This window comes from Cyprinus carpio, unplaced genomic scaffold (genome assembly GCF_018340385.1).
Source record: "Cyprinus carpio isolate SPL01 unplaced genomic scaffold, ASM1834038v1 S000006746, whole genome shotgun sequence".
Lineage (NCBI taxonomy): Eukaryota > Metazoa > Chordata > Actinopteri > Cypriniformes > Cyprinidae > Cyprinus > Cyprinus carpio.
Genome location: NW_024879345.1, coordinates 3,786,093 through 3,803,696, shown reverse-complemented (window position 1 = coordinate 3,803,696; position 17,604 = coordinate 3,786,093). Strand labels below are relative to the sequence as shown.

The 17,604-nt window shown below is 36.8% G+C and overlaps 1 long non-coding RNA gene across 1 annotated transcript; it reads right to left on the bottom strand.

Annotated features, from left to right (window-relative positions):
• Positions 1-2,414: 2,414 nt before the first annotated feature.
• On the bottom strand, positions 2,415-16,614 carry LOC109090544. Its single transcript, XR_006159801.1, has 3 exons — positions 16,204-16,614; positions 15,727-15,861; positions 2,415-3,196 (listed from the first exon to the last, which is right to left on the bottom strand). It is a non-coding gene; the product is annotated as an uncharacterized LOC109090544 (long non-coding RNA).
• Between the last annotated feature and the right edge of the window lie 990 nt (positions 16,615-17,604).

The following is a 17,604-nucleotide window of genomic DNA, read 5'->3' as shown; positions in this document are numbered from 1 at the left end:
AAACACAATTGTATTGAGTAATACCATAGAATAACACAATACAAGTTAACAAATATTCGTTGTTTTCTTTATAAACTCGCTAATAAAAATGTGGTGGACTGAGTCATTTCTGGCTGAATTGGACAGGCGATTTGAAGCGATGGCCTTGAGTGTGGCGCGTGATTCAGTATTTAGTTAAAGCACATACACAAGGCTTATTCACCCTTGGCTAGTGACAGCTGAAGTGGATCTTGTGAAATGTGCGATCGCATCGTCCATTACTCTTTAGAAACTTAAAGATGACTGTGCATACCATGAGCGCTCAGACTGACCTGAGATTTGCCCCGCAAACATTTCAGCAGTTATTATAGGCCCGTCTGTCCCGCATTTGTGTCGACTGAACCAGCCATGCCATTAATTATGAATTTATCAGTCTTTTGCATGCCAAAAGTAAGTTTCTTCATATACATATTACGCCAAATAGAAGCAGAAATACCGTACTATATTTCATCATGAGATCGGGTTAGCCCGCAACAATTAATTTGTTGGCTATTTTACAAATGGGAATACAAATAATTCATGACAATATTTAAAATTCAAGCTGCCCATAAAATTTATAGTGAAAAGTACTTTAAAAGCATCTGGAATGCAATAAAGTGTTTTTAAAGCTGTTTTTAAAGCATTTGCTGAATGGATAATATTTTTTTTTTTTAAATAGGATAAAAAAACAAACAAACAAAAAAAAAAAAACTCTGTGCGTACCCTCGGGAAAAAAATGTTTTATTTATTTTTTTATTATGTATTTTACTGTCGAATATATATTATATAAATATATGAAATATAGAACAAATTAAAAAAAAGAAGTGTTCATACCTCATATGCCATTATTTATTTTTATTCAGTGTATATCGGTAATACAATATATAAGACTGAGACAGTCGTGTACAATCCTGGTACAATCCCTATGGTATAATCAGACGGGCTCTGGTATAATGCTCATTAAATATGCCCCTCTATCTGAGCTGCACCAATCACATCGGGTTATCCGATATAGGCGGCCAGAGTTTTTTTTTTTTTTTTTTTTTTTTTTTTTACAAAATAACAAAACAAAGGGGAATACAGAGACATTTGAATCCAACACAAACAAAAATAACACACTTCTACATTCTATATCACAAATCAATCATGTTTCTATTACATTCAGTATCCTTTTCAGCATTGTACATGTCTTTAGAGCTTTTCGATTGTTCCGGTATTGAAGTTATGTCATAAAAATCTTCAGATCAGTGGGAAATAGCATTTGGTACAGTCGATATACACTTTGGTTTATGCATATGGTATTTTCCAAATAGTTTAAGAAATGTAATTTATATTATCCATTTCCAATAAGCCAGAATCACAATCCATAAACAAGACCATTGCATCAGTTATTGTTACAAACTTATAAAATAACTCAAAAAGAAACCAAGAACTTGGGACCAAAATAATTTAGTATACTTGCAACTGAAAAATAAAGTGTACAATTGTTTCATTTTCTTCTTCACAGAAACCGCATAATGGCGAGAACCCTTCTTTAAACTTAGGCTACTAATAAAGTCATTACATGGATAGTATCTGTTTATTATTTTAAAGTGAGTTTCTTTGACTTTATTAGGAATTACATATATATCGGACCACAAATTCTTAAAGACACTAAAGTGGTAATAATGTTTCCATTTCCCCATTGCCTTGGGTGAAGAACTTTTTTCATTAGTTAAAATTCTTCTGATAAATATATTATTTCTTTTTTTTATCCTTAATGGAAAGGCCCTCAATATTCAGATTGGGAAGAGAACCAATTATAGGGTTATACATCTTTTCGTTTTTTTATAAGATAAAAGTAATTTCGGGGAGATACAATGAATAAGTTTAAGAAAATCTTTTGAAGACAAATTTTTCCCAAGATAATTAACAAATTCATTGTAATTATATAAGTCAGCTGATTGATTTATCAAATCTGTAACAAAAATCGTTTTTTGACGATTGAAAAATCGTCAATCGTTCCAAAAAATGGTCTTGTTTTAAAATAATATATATTGGTTATTCCAATACAAGAATATGGAGAGAAATTGTGTTTGTAAAATATTTTCCATGCATTCAAAGCTTGTTTGTGAAAGTTAGACCACTTTGTTTAGGAGTTTTGTACATTTAAAATCACAAGCAAGTAGAAAGTTAAGACCACCACATTCTTTGAAGATTAAATTGTGAATTTTTTTTTTTTTACGGAGCTGTCAACACAGACAAAAAATGTGTCTGCATACTTCCGAGTCAATACACAAGTATTATTCTTAATCACTGTTATATTATCAGGTGAAAACTGACATTTCATTTCATTTCATTTCATTTTTCATTTCATTTATTTATTCTCTTTTCATAGTAATGCAACACAAAAATGCCACAACAACAATCCAACAAACACAACAAAAATACATTCCATGACAAGAAGAACAGGAGTAGGATGAAGAAAAAAAAATCTTATAAACTCCTACCCCATTCTTATATTAAGAAAGTTACAAATTAGATGGCCTCACCGACATGAATAAAATAAATAAATAAATAAATAACAAAGCCAAATTAAAAAAAAAAATAGCTTAGACCAGATGTAATCTACTTTCAATTTTAACAATTTTCCTTTATTATTATTATCATTATTATTTCTTTTTTTATTATTATTTAGTTAGTGGACTTATACTCATCAAATTAAATCAGATAACTCAATCAGTTAAGCATAAAAGGTTCATGGCTCTAGACTACATGACTTTACAAACATTTCACATATTAAATAAATATAATTCAGTTTCTATTTCAATGTGCCTTGCTGTTTCTATGTAGTAGCCTATATCTATTTTCACACAATTAAATGCTCTCTTCAACCTGTTAAATGTTTTATTCAGACTAGTTAAATTAACATTTGACTTCTAACAGAGGTTGGACCTGTCCCACCACTCAATATTGGAAGAATATTAAAATGGCTTTTGTAATTTTGCTTTTGTATTTGTAGTAAATAAAAATGACCAAATACATTGTGAATAATTTGTGTTCATTTAACAGCTGCGGTCCTTATATATCTCCACCCTTCCATCTGGCATCCTCCCATTAATCCAGGCATCCAGTATCTGGTTCATTTTCGGAAGGTGCGATGATGGGATTATGTGTGTCATCGATGCATCCAACCACACTGGAAATCATAAAGCAAATTATAATTATTACTTTCAGAGGTCACAACAAGATGTTATCAAGTGAACATCATTTATCAGATTATCCTAATTTAAACCGATTTCTCAACCACTGACCTTCACTCTGTGAATCTCCTCTTTGATGGATCTCACTGGTTTGTGTTCAGGAAACAACACAAAAACTCTCTCCAAAAGAGCGTGAGAGCAATTGCACACTTTCCTTCCTGCTCTGATACAGTTGCCTTACTAATGTGCTCTGCATCTCCGATGTTACATTAAAAAAAAATGTGCAATAAATGAATGTAGGCCTACTTTAAAAAAAAAATGATTTTCTTACTTAGCCTTTTATCCATTCAAAATATCTAAACATTCTTAAATCAAGATGCATTTACTACATAAGAAAACGCCCCTTTATGCCCCTTTAGCACTTCATTTAATAATATGTTTACAAAATGAGAACACAAGAGACAGTGAAAATGACAGAATTTATATATGAGAGTTCATCAGAGTAAAAAAAAAAACATCAACATCTTATGTTAGAGGAACTCACTGTCTTGTAGCCCAAGAGTCAGCGGAGTCAGCAAAGTAAATTTCAGAATGAAGATGAAATCATGGTAAAAATGAACAAAGTAGCCTAGGCAATAGATTATACTGGATAATATGTGTCTTTCTCAAGGTGTTATTACCATGAAAAGTCAATGGCCAACTAATGACAACATGGTCCATGGCATTGAAGACTTTGAAATTAAAAACCCTTTATCTTATAACGTTTAACTCTTACTTGTAAAACAACATATCAGACAATATACAATAAATCAGTTTGACAAATAAAAAAATAAAAAAGGAAAAATACAACAACATTAATTAAAAGCCTACCAGTGTAGCCTATACAGTTACAATAGGTGAGTCTGGTGTTTGAAACATTAGAGTCATGAAGTACACAGAAAGTCATGATATAGCCTACAGGTGGTAATTTGGTCAGTTCATCACTTAGCCTACAATAGGCTTATTCAGGGAAGTGCAGGAAATGGTTGAGTATTATTTTAGGTATAACATCTGTAGGCATATTTAGTGCCTATCATGTCCATTTATAGCCTTTACACATCAGCTTGTATACTTGTATGGTTAAAAAGCTGCAAAAATCAAGCCGCTGACGTCACGTCAGGTCGTCACGTGGGTCAGCCGTTTGAAAGTTCAAGACGTTCGGATAGACGTTCGATCGGTCGGTCGGTCGTTCGGATGTTTGATTTTGGCACGGAGTACCCGCCATAGTGTGTGAGCCAATGCACAATTAACCTGCACTTCATTCACTGCTCTCAATGGACGTGACATCTCCGTCTGACTTCTAACATGACGTCTGCGTCTGACTTTTTTTTTTTTTTTTTGTTTTTTTTTTGTGATTGCAGTTTTTAGTGCGTCTTTTTGCCGGCCAACTCAATATACATTAATTGTGGGCATATTAAATATACATATATTAATATATAATAATTTAAAAGTATAAAGATAACAAAGTATAAAGCCTATAAATAACAAAAGCAATCCTTTAGCGAAGTTTGTGTTGCTTATAGGCCTACTTTTGTCATTTATTTTAATGAAATCTTTTTAGAAATTACATTTGGGGGTTATTGTGTTTTTATTTTACATTTTTAATGTAGCCTACAGCACTTGATGGCCAACCCATCGATTGCAGTTGGCTGCTAGATTTGAGACTGTTGCTGTAATTATAAAATACATAGAAAAATGCATTATGTCTGATTAATGTTCAGTTTTTCAAGCACCTCTCTTCTTATATTTTTCATTTAAAATATAAATAAGGATTCTAATATTATTTTATTATTCAATTGATTTTTCCTTTCTTTTTTAATGTAAACTTTTTGTTATCGTTGAGAAAACCTTATTTTAAGCTTTATGATCAGTGAATTATGTGTACCAAACAAGCAAAGAAGAATTAAATAGGCTATATAAGGGTGTGCGATAGAGACAAAAATTATATCTCGATATTTTCTGGGATTTTTAGACATAACCATAATCAGACTATATTTTTCTGAGTGTGTTGGAGAAGCTGACTCCTAAAGTTATTCATATTCTTTATATTCTGCGTAGTCAGTTCACAGCAGTGATGGAAATTAATATTTTCCAACAAATTTTTATTTATTTTTACCCTTCGTGGGCATTTTATATTGTTTCTAGAAGTGTGCATTATATTTGCGTCAAATTCTTAAATTCAATCAATAAAGTGAATTAGAATAATAAGACATTCGGGGCTGTTACCAAACCAATAAAAATCATTATAAACAAAATCTTTGCAATGCAGAGGAAACAAGCTGCATCTGAAGAGGCATTTAGATGTATTTACACACTGTTTAATGCAGGACATGAATCCTTTAACCTGTAGTTATAAATGCAGAAATAATGTTTTGATAATTTAATCCTAAAACGTTGAATAGCCTACTGATATTTACAATTATAAAGGAAAACACTTTAAATACTTTAAACTACTTTAAATGTAAAATGAAAAACGCCAGTAGGTGGCAGAAAGTCACTATTAATAAGTGAGTCATTGATCATTTAAACCGTTGATTACAGTTTTCTCAGTCGCTTTGGTGCATTTCTCACATCACTATTTACATTTGCACAACAGTTAGTTCAACCGCCACAACATTTAGTCATTTGTGCACAACATAGTAGCACAACATGTTTCTCATTCCTTCGAACAAATTGCAAATGCTTTTGGACATGCATCAATTGCTTTCATACAACTCTCTGCTGTTGTATAACATTAAATTTTGCTTATGTCATGTCAGTCAAAATTAACTACTTGTGAATGCTGAATAGTCATTCCATCTAAAACTAATAGTCCTAATTTCATTGCTTGAGTCATTACATACAAAAATGTTGAACTAGATGTCAAAATCTGTCAAGCAAATTTGACACATTTTTTAGACACTCTTTACAGGGACATAATCCCTGAGAATAAGAGAGGTCTAACTGGAGACCATCTGAGCCAAGCATGTTGTTGTTTTGGATAATGTGCGTATTCACCACTCAGATGTCGTCAGACAGTGGTTTGCAGCACATGATAGGATGCTGGTGGCATATCCCCCTCCCTACTCACCATTCCTAAATCTAATAGAGGAGTTTTTCTCTTCCTGGAGGTGGAAGGTATATGACCGGCATCCACATACCCAAATGGCCCTGCTAGCGGCCATGGATGCAGCATTGAGTGACATCACAGCAGAGTCCTAGATTCCCCACTCGAGGAGATACTTTCCTCGCTGCATTTCAAGAGATGATATTCGCTGTGATGTAGATGAAATTATGTGGCCAGACAGAGAGGAACGTCTGGATGTGCATGAATGATTACAGTACTATGTATGTTCAGTTCCAATATGTACTGCAATATTGTTTACAGTTGCACAGCTCTACCCAAAGGGAGTTTATGTTTGTTGTAAATAAGGGTGTATTTTTTCTTTTGCACAATGCTGTGAACAAATTAGAATTGCAAAGAGCATATTCACTAAAAATGTGAAACATACATATTACAGTAAGTGTCTTGTACTCAGTTACCACACTCAATACAGTAATGTGTAACTTTACTCTATTTTTCAAATGGCTGTGCAAATAGTATATAGTACTGTCTTGAGCATTTTCAGGTAGTGTCACCAAGATCTGACTTTTTTGCATTGGAAAACATTGACAAAGTAAACTGTCATTATGAAAACATGACAAAGCCATTTGAGTATCTTGTTCATAAACAATGGTGTCAGGACTTTTCATCATGATGACACTGACACTTTCATTGACATGAATATTTGCTTTCGAGGAATAACCTATCCATCAACTAGGTTTTGCAGTTTGTACTAATTGTTTTGAGAACTGCATTAACTGTTGTGCAAATGTAAATAGTGATGTGAGAAATGCACCAAAGCGACTGAGAAAAACTGTAAATCAGGAACGAAACACTGTCATGTTGTTCAGAGACGCAAAACAGCACAGTGGCTCTGTTTGGAATGAGCTATTTTTTATTGTATTGAAAAAATATATTTTTATTTGTATTATTATACAAAAATAGGCAATATGGTGTGTCTTAAACAGAAGTCTGTTAATGTTAACTTCTTGTTTATTTAGCTGATGTTAAATATATATACAAGGGAACGAATAGAGCCCTGCACAGCTTATCAGAATTCTAGTCCCGAGTCTGACTGGATCCCCTGTCTTTTTCTCTCTCTTTCCCATATACAGCTGATGATGCAGCCATTACAATATTTCAGTTTTGTTTTTAATGGCAAAGTGGTCATATCTATTTTTTATTTTTTTTTTCTAAGGAACAACCAAGAGGCCAGCAGGAAGCGCAATGAGCATATGTTTGATCAATTTAGCCTTCTTCTCAAATCAACATGACTTGCCTAAAATAAAATCTATGGATAAGAAAAAAAAAGAAAAACACTTCATGCATTTCACCATACTAATTATTTTTTTTTACCCTAGATAAATGTGGGCTATTGATGAAAAAAAAAAAAAAAAACGGAAGAACCCAGACGAGATGCAGACAGTCGAACTGTAATGTGGCAGATGCAGACGTGACGTTCAACAGATGCAGACGTAACGTTCGACAGACACAGACGTGACGTTCAGTGAGACGAGTGCATGTTACAACGAGCTCGACGGAACTCCATATTCAAGTGTCATTCTGCACACCGTATGCGCACATTGTAAGCGCTTCGTGTTAAAAAGTATATGTGCAGCAGTTATTGAGCCTTTCTTTTAAATTTTTTAAATTTCAGTTACTGTGCACGTTAAAAACAATTTATTGTCTTTTCTGTTCTCACAGACACCCGGTAGCAAGTAGCAAAACAACATTAAACTCCGGCAATAAGTTAAAGTCCTTTTTGCAAATTCATGGACATGTATTTACAAATCAAGTATAATAATGGGAACACAGAACGATCTTGGAGAGAGCTTTACTGAACTGACTGTCATAACCGAACGCGACCAGGGTTTAAAGGCTGAACGAATGACTGACAGACACTGCAGAGAAAAGAGTTTGTGTTAACTTTAATGTAAGGACTTAAATATTCATATGTAACATTAAGCTTTTCTTTGGCTTCAGAAGTAACACAGAATAATTCGCACAATCAAAAAAAAATTAATTAATTAAATAAATAAAAATATCGGATTTGGATCGGCCCTCTCTGACCGATTCCCGATAAGATAAAAATGGCAGTATCGGAGCCGATACCCGATTTGAATATCGGATCAGCACATCCCTATATTTTTTATTCCCATGAAAAGAGAGTAAGAGCCCAAGAGAGTAAGCAGCTGCAAATTTAATCATTGAAGCTTCACGCAAAGAGTGAATGACCCATATGATTGGTGAATCTGGAGGGACATTCAACTCCTTATCAGCAATTGTTTGCCGTTGCTAAGCATGAAGACTGCTGGCACTGCATCTGCCTTTGATCTCTGGTTACAGGGCCATTTCACTAGCAGAAAGACCCACACTTTTACTGCTGAGGGTGAAGCTTCCCTGTCTTTTAAGGAGCTATAAACAGCTTACAGAAATGCTACCATACTGATGACACGGACACTTGTAAAAGCTGTCCTGTTGTGAGTGTATGTGCCACCACATAAACATTTGGGTCGGCATGAAATGGAAATTCACTCCATCTATTTTCTAAATGCATGTTATAGGTCTTATTGTGAACAGCTAATTCGCTGCTCATATGTCACTCTCACTGCGCACTCATAAACCTCCCTGTCTCTTCTGATGACAAGCTTCAATTTCTAGGGATGTAACGATGCACCCCAAGCCGGCTGAAAACCGATACAAATATGTGATAATTCAAATCAGGTGAGATGTTGAATAAATCACGATACAATTGGGGGAAGGAGTTTATATGAATGTATCTCTGAGGGGAACTGACTGTCTTCAGAAAATTGTAAATGGTATTTTCTTTTCATCTTACCTCCTTATAATGCGTAATTTAAGTAGTGTTTATAACCGCAGCACTGAAAATGCTGTATAGCTGCTGTTCCATAAGCGCCACCTGCTGTCAGAGAGTGAATTTGCATCTCATTTCTATTTCATTTGGGTATGTTTTATTAAGTATAGTTTCACAAAACTAAAGTCAGACTATTTTGTTTTTGCTTCAGTTTTATTTGATATATTTCAGTTTCTTAAAGAAATGTGCAGTATTTTGTCCAAGCAATAATAAAAGGACACCTTTTCATTTTTGTCTTAAATCTCTTTTTTGTTGAAAAAAAAACTGTGAGAAAATTGTATCTTGAAATCAGTATTGTGAATTGTATCACATCGTGAGTTGAGTGAATCTTTACATCCCTATCCATTACACTTCTGCACTGTGTTTTGCGATGCTATTTGCGAATGTTCGAATGAACTTTGGTTTCAGAAAACACTGAATCTTTGAACTATGACAGAGCTTGTGCAATAGTGATCAAACGTTGCTTTTGGGAATTTTTTATTTTTTATTTCACTACCCCTTTTACCTAGTCAACTTAGCCAGTTAGTGCTGCACACCCACACTGCTTATTCAAGCAACATGAGTTTGAGTTTGTCCCTCCCTTTTCTCCTTGCCATATCTCTCACAGTCTCTGAAACAACAGTACCAAAATTACGAAAATATTTAAAAAGCTATTTCATGAAAATATCCGGCTATTCCACCAAAGAAATCTGCTAAGGTAACAGTTTTATCCACTCAATCTACTCGACAATGCCATTCTTTCTCGATCCAAACACCCACAGACGGAAAGAAAGAGCAGGCAGTCTTTAAGTTCCATAGCTGCTGGAGCAAACAGAGTCCATTCTCCAGGGAGACAGAAAACTCAGGTCCTCTGGTACAAACACACACTGGGATTCTGGGGACAATTACTCACTTTCTCCAGAGAGAAGAAAAAGGTGATGGAAATAAACAGGTTGAGATAAAAGATGGTGCTATTCTGTCTTTAAAGTGGCAAAAATTAGAACAAGTGCAGCTGCATTTAACATTTCTATAACATGATTTCCCTTTCTCTTTGGAGTGTTACAAGCTCTTGGTGCATGAAGAAGATTTGTAAAATTGCAAAGACTAAAGTCTCAAATCCAAAGAGATATTCTTTATCAAAGTTAAGACTCTGCCACACCCCCCTAAAATGGCTCATTCAAACACGCCCCCACATGTCTACGTCACTATGTGGAAATATTTGCTTAATGCCGCCCAAATGTTCACGCAAAGAAAGAAGGTGTGGTTTAAGTAGCCGTAGTTATTGTTGAAGCAGCCATGTCAGGGAGATGCTGTGTTTCTAGGCGAAAGCAAAAGCACTTTATTTGGCCTTCTGAAAGTAGATGCATTTAGGAATCTTTAAGATCACTTACAACAAAACAGCAATGCATTTTATGGACGACTGTTTCGTGCACCTAGGAGAGGAAGTAATTCTGACTTTTCTATGACAATCTGGTGGTCCTGAATCAGCTACTGTAAGTATGTTTTGTTATTAGTTTAAGTATTTGCTATTGACTGTTCAAATGTGGAGTTTTGCGCGTTGTGTGTGTGTGTGTGTGAGATAGTGTGTGTGTGAGTGTGTGTCACGGGTAGAGACAGCTATAGACAGTCTCTAAAAGCTGCCAGGGCCGAGCATGTCCACAAATTTATAAACACAAATTATTGCCAGAGACATTATGGAGACCAGACTGTGCTCAGGGGCTGAAGCTGAAAATAATATTTTCTTTTTCCTTGGCCTCCTCCTCTTGGCTGAGGTTTTTACATTCTCTGGTATAGTCTCTGGAGCAGACTCGAAACTGGGCTGACACTCGAGGTCAGATTCAAGAATGGACTCTAGAACTGGGAATCAGAGAGGAATTTGTCTTCAGCACTACCTGGACTGAGGTAAAGGCTGGGTCCACCATTTTAGCTATCAGATAAGCGCTATTAGATATCCTCTTTCGGGCATGGGGAAAGACGGGTGGACAGGATGAGATGGCCCCAGTGGTGTGATGTGTGGAGGGTTTGGTTGCAGGCTTAGGGTGAGCTGGAGTGTCCAAATGCTTTCGGAATGGGACTTGTTAAGGGTTGTTAATGTCCTCTATAACTTCGAACCGATTTAGCCAAAGGATACAATTAATAAAACTGGCTAAAGCTAAATGACAACCAGAAGACAGAAACTGAAATAGTCATCATCCAGTCCCAACTGAAAGCAGTAGTATTGCTCCAACTCACCAGATGTGAAAACTCAAGAAACTATTCCACATATTTCTCCAGAGCTCGGGAGCAGGGAAACTAACTGAAAACGTGACAGTAAAGCCTTCTACACACTGCACGATTTTAGCAATCCTAAAAGATCATTGCAATTCACACTTTTCGACATGGATCTGATAAACTTGGGTACGACATGCATGCAGACTGTGATGACAATGATGACACCTATTGACTCGTAGACTACGATGCACGATACTATAGAAGAATAAAACGTCATCAATATGCGCTAGTGGTAAACAAAAAGAGCATCCCTTTGAAAGTTGTAGATTTATGTGTGCTGAAAAAAGTGGAAGCGGCAAAAGAGGAAGGAATAAAAGCTTGATGTAAGCTGTTTTATGTTTTAGTGCCGTGTCATGTTGATTTCATGTCGCATTTTTATTGGCTGGTTAGTAAATGTGGGTCGTAGCAGCAAATACACTGTGCGATGATCATGCTGAATTTCTGACAATGTCAGAAAATTACCGTAGGCTATCTTTGGTCGCAAGACCTTGACGACACACGTCTTTGAACCTCTCTCACTGTACGACATAGAACCACCATTTAGAAGCCACGTATTCAGCCTAGATCAACCTGCGCAGATTCCATGTAGACCTGTTCATGAGTTACACAAGAGTAGATGTTTGACACCTTTGGTGTCTTATTCAGCCTCCAAGAGATAACATTTAGCTAATTACTTTAATTAGAAAGCTGCGGTCACACTAGACTTTGAGCGTGCGAAATTTCTTCATATGCTGCAATGGTCGTAATATGATGTCACACTCTGCAGCGTATTTTTAAAAACTTAAATTCATCACATCACAAATAATAATACATCTAAAATGTAAAAAAAAAAAAAATTCAATCTACTCCACCTTCCTGCAGCACAGCAGGTTTAAATTAATGTTCTTTTGAATCAGCTACAAGGTCATGCTGTGACTAATCAATCTGCTGGTGTGCCCATGCCAGCCACCAGAGGGCACTCTTCCCTGATCATTATCTGATTGTTGGACTTCAGTTCCCATCACTTTTTGCTTTCAGCTGTGTGTGATTTTGCCTAGTTAGCTCTCCCATGTTCTCTGAGCCTTTGTTTGCTGAAGTATTGTGTATTTTGTCAGGAGGGAAGCTAAGTCCACTCTTGTTGTCCCAGAGCCCACTCCAGAGGAGGCTGTTCCAGAGACCCTCCACAAGATGGATGCCAGCCAAGAGTCTCTTCACAAGATGGCCACCACGCCAAAGCCTCCAAAGGTATGGTCACCACATCAGAACCTCCTGCCATCATTGATGTCACTCCTGTGCTCCCGGTCATCGTTAACGTAGCTATTGAAGACACTCAGACATTCCAAATACACTTGGGGCTGATCTCTAGTTTGGCGGATCCACCGTTGATTTCGTCCAGAGCAGCTGGTATCTCAAGGGCCCCAGCACTGGTTGTCAAGAAGCTGCTCCTGAGTCCACTGAAAACTAGAGCTTTCTCTGGTCTATGAGTACACTCCAGAGTCCAGAGCCAGCTCCATCTCCTCCCGAGGTGTCCTCTGCTGCAGAACCTCTCAAGGCGGCAACATCAGCTTCAGCTCCTCTCAAGACAGTGGCGTCCACTTCTGAACTCTCGGTCGGCCATGGATGCCATCCCTGAGCTCTTCGCCTGTCCTGTCATGGCCAAAGTTCCTGAACTTTCTGCTTGCCCTGTTATGGCTAAAGATGCCGTCTCTGGACTGTCCTGTTATGGCCAAAGATACCGTCTCTGAACTGTCGGCCTGTCCTTTTACGGCCACAGATGCTGTTGTGAAAGTGAAAGTCGTGACATTTGCCAAGTATGGTAACCCAATTTAACCCATCCAAGTGCACACACACAGCAGTGAGAAGTGAACACACCGTGAACACGGACCGGGAGCAGTGGGCAGCTATATCCAGCACCCAGGGAGCAACTGGGGGTTCAGTGCCTTGCTCAAGGGCACTTCAGCCATGGGTATTGAGGGTGGGAGAGAGCGCTGTTCATTAACTCCCCACCCAGCTACAACACCTGCCAGCACCGAGACTCTAACCTGCAACCTTCAGGTTACAAGTCCAACTCTCTAACCATTAGGCCACAGCTCCCCCTTGTTAACCTCTCTTTGATCTCTGTTACAGTTCTGCCTGATTCACAGTGGTGGTTCTCTTCTTCTGCTCCTCAGTTTTGGTAATCTGCTCAGCCTCAGCCATCTCTGAGTTCTCCCCTCTATCATAATTAAACAGGGCTTTCATGTTGCATGTGCTGTAGCTCCTCTGCATGAGTGTGATCTCTGAATTGTGAATAGCAAAAATGCATCATAGACAAATGTCTGAATATTATTGCATATAAAAACAGCTGGCGACTCTGGTGAGATAGAATTCCCAAGATAATGTCTATGCAGTTAATATAATGTTAAACATTCAATATTCATGCCTGTATAGCGGATGTGCACGAGCTGATAAGCAGAGCATGCTGAGTGGATTGAACGAGCAGCTGCGCAGATGCGCGAGCTTGTCGAGTGAGTATCTCACACAGACATCACTGGAAAGTTTGTAGTTCGGTCGGATATGTCAAAAGCAAGCAAGCAAAACAGTGTACAGGTTACTAAAGTTATTTGACAGTAAGGAGAGCGAGTGCGAGAGAGAGAGAGACAGAGAGAGAGACAGAACGAGAGCGAGAGAGAGTCAGGGAGCACGCATTTCTGTTGCATGATCTTGATTGCTGTTCGCTCCATTAGCGCATGCATTTGGATTAAAACTAAATTGTAAATATAAAACAAACAAAATTTATAGGGGCATTCAATATAAACAACATTTATATTAAATGTCAAGCATACACGATTACAGCAAAAGTGAAACTCGCAGATTGTGTGAAATGTGTTAGGCTGGAAGTGTCTTCTGCACCAGTGCAAACGTGTGCGTGCTGCGCATGTTTAGCTTGCTCTAAAATTATGGTTGTAATTCATACGCGAGGGTAGGCGTACAGTGTGTGTGACCCAAATGATCAGCCTGCAATAGTATAGACATTTCAAAATAAGAGTCCCTGTGTTTTTTGGGCTTGTTTATAATTAAAAGTCACAGGTTTTTTTTTTTTTTTTTTTTTTTATTATTCTGGGCATTATTGATATTTTGGTTACACAATTAATTGTATTTCATTTAATTTCCATTTCATTCACAGTAAACTATTTCTGGCTGGAATGCTTACCCACAGCATTATTTGACATGTATTATTCAATATATAGATTTTACTTGTAAAATCTGTGTCTCATTCACTGAGATAGACACTTATGACAAAGTAAGGAGAACTCTACCATTTAAATGCTGTAATTTTGCATAATTTACAATCTATATTATAATGCATAATATTAGTATGTAATTAAATGTAGCCTATGTAATTAAAATTAATTTAAATAAATTAAAATATTGTTAAAAATGACACATTATTTGTTATTTGTCACATGTAGTAGACCATTTTTGTACCATGGGTAATAGGAGGATTTTCCACCCATCTTGTTAATGTCATCTTGTGCTTCAGCAAGGTATCTCTGGCTAAAATTACCTAACATTAAAGTTAGTGAGTCCATGCTAACATACAAACCTAAATAGCTAACTGTTCTACAAAGGTCTACATTTCAGTGCCTCTCTATATTAAACTGGTTAAATATAAATTCTTACTCTGCGGTACATGAATCCTAGATGTTGTCATCTGTGATCGTGACGACCATAATGAGGCTTCTCCCGCATGCATTGTGATCTGTAAACCCTCGCCTCCAAATTAATCTTGTTACCCACCATATTTATTTTTAAATCTTTTATATATCCCTCCATGGCATATTTACGTCCCACTTGAATGGCGGTCCTTCTGTTTTCAAAATGTATCAAAAAACTCTTGGGACAAGGTTTTCACACTGACAGCTGTCAGTTAGCAACTCCGTTTGTTTGTCCGAGTTAGCAACAGTAATTAAGGGGGGTGGGGGTTATCGATAGGTCAATTCTGTATTATTCAGATCTTCTTGTTCCACTCCAGAATGTCCTGATATTCCAATTACCTTCACACTAACTTAAAAGAGTTTAACAAGCTATTTGGTGTGTGGCTAAAACATCTAAGGTGATCAAAATAGTTTGAAATGAAATAAATAAAGTTCAAATGGGCCCACTAGAATGCACCATCATCTGTCTGTCTATAGATAGATAGATAGATAGATAGATAGATAAATAGCCATTGTCACTGATATTGATATAGACAATGTAGATTGTTACAACAATCAAATCCATGAAAACGTGAACATTTAGTAAGAGCTCTATACACTCACCATACAGGAGGTCTGATTTTAGCGTCTCCCAGATTCATCTGTCATAAACTAAATCCGTTTTGAATCAACGCAAATTACTCCTACGTCCAGGCGGTGACACTGGGATTCAAATTCACTTATTCATATAAGTGTAACCTTTAAAGAAAGAACATGAAAATATTCTTTAGCAGAACAAGGATAAGAACTGTTTTACAAAAAACACAGCTGACCAGCACCAAGGTGTCACGGTCATGAACGACTCAACCATTTACCGCGCTCCACGTTTGTAGACGTGTTTGATGTAACGTTACACACTTCTGTTCTTAAACATGGAAAAACAAATGAAAGAATTCAAGTGTTTCACTTTGTCACAAAAGAGACTACGAAAATATACAGTATGAGTTCAACGAAATTATTACCTAAAAAAAGTTTCCAGTTAAATTAAAACCAATATCGTCACCGAAATACCACCATAATATAAAACACTGAAATACGTACGTGGCTTCGTCGTTATAAACAGAAAGGCACAGGAGTTTGGAATGCTGTTGTAATGCATCCACCACAGCGCCGTTCCCGGGCTTCTCGAGCCCTGAGCCAGGAATTCTGTGCACGGGAACGCGCCCGAGAGAACGAGCCGATGGAAGTGCGCGTGCTTTACAGTACTGATACAGTGAGACTGTCAATAAATGACTTTAACCACCCAAAAGCGTTTCTCTACAAAACAGTTAATATTAGCATAACTGTCAAGAAGCAAATTTGACGTAATTCTCAGTAGGATTCTTGTAATATCAAAATGGAACTGCTAATGATAAACCAAGATTTTACCATGGTTACCGTGATTCTGCAAAAGATCCGTCCATTGACATTCAAATATTGTTTTATAACGTCCCTAACGTTTATTATTCTTATGCGGTCTGCCGGTTGGCTCGCCGTAAATACGTCCCGCCCCTGTCCATTTACAGTTTTTAAAAAAATGTTTACTCAGTTTCTGAAATGACTACATTTCTCAAAACTCTGCCCACCAAACCACAAAACACACACACAACATGCAACACGTCACACGTATCTTGCAAAATCGAACACTTCTTTCAAAACTATTTTAACTCTTGTATTTTTGAGTAGTAACAGTGCAGTGGAGTGCACAGGAGTTTATCATATCACTCGCACATACGCAAATATAGCCTAGTAAGCCTACACTATACAATATGTACAACTGATGAATTTACACAGTTATGTAATTAAACAGTTATGCAACTGAATAGTGTTCGTGTGGCTCAGTGGTAGAGCATTGCCTTAGCAGCGACCAAGGCCGTGGGTTCAATTCAAGTTTTGACTTCTAAGTGAACAAATGATGTATAAGTGTTTTTCACACATTATCATTGGCTGTGGGTCATGTGGCAGTGTGGCATGTCTCCCAAATGGAACAAAAGACCTGCTAGTTTTAAATGATGTGTGTAATATAAAGAACTGTTTAGAGTTTTGCAAAACGTTTTTTTTTTACAATAGCAAACTGAGTTTAAAGCACGTAATGTGCTTATATGAGTGGGCCTCAAATAACACTTTCATTGTCCAAGCAATTTTAAAAAACTGTAAGCAGGATCCTCAGATCCATTGGTCAAAACCTTTGTCAACTCATGAACAAAATAATGTTACACTCAAACTACAGAAGTATCAATGTATATGTAGGACGCATTTCAGTTTTCTATTTATTTATAAAGGACTTTAACAAATTGAAGGACAGCACCTTCCTGTTCTGCTGATACAACCACTACTGAACAATCTGAGCAATCTAATCCTCAACCACTTTATTGTCTTCCCAGAATAACAGATGAGTAAATTCTGCACCGTAACCCTAAGTGGGTGTTAACGCTTTTTATCATGTAAACTTTTTTTTTTTTT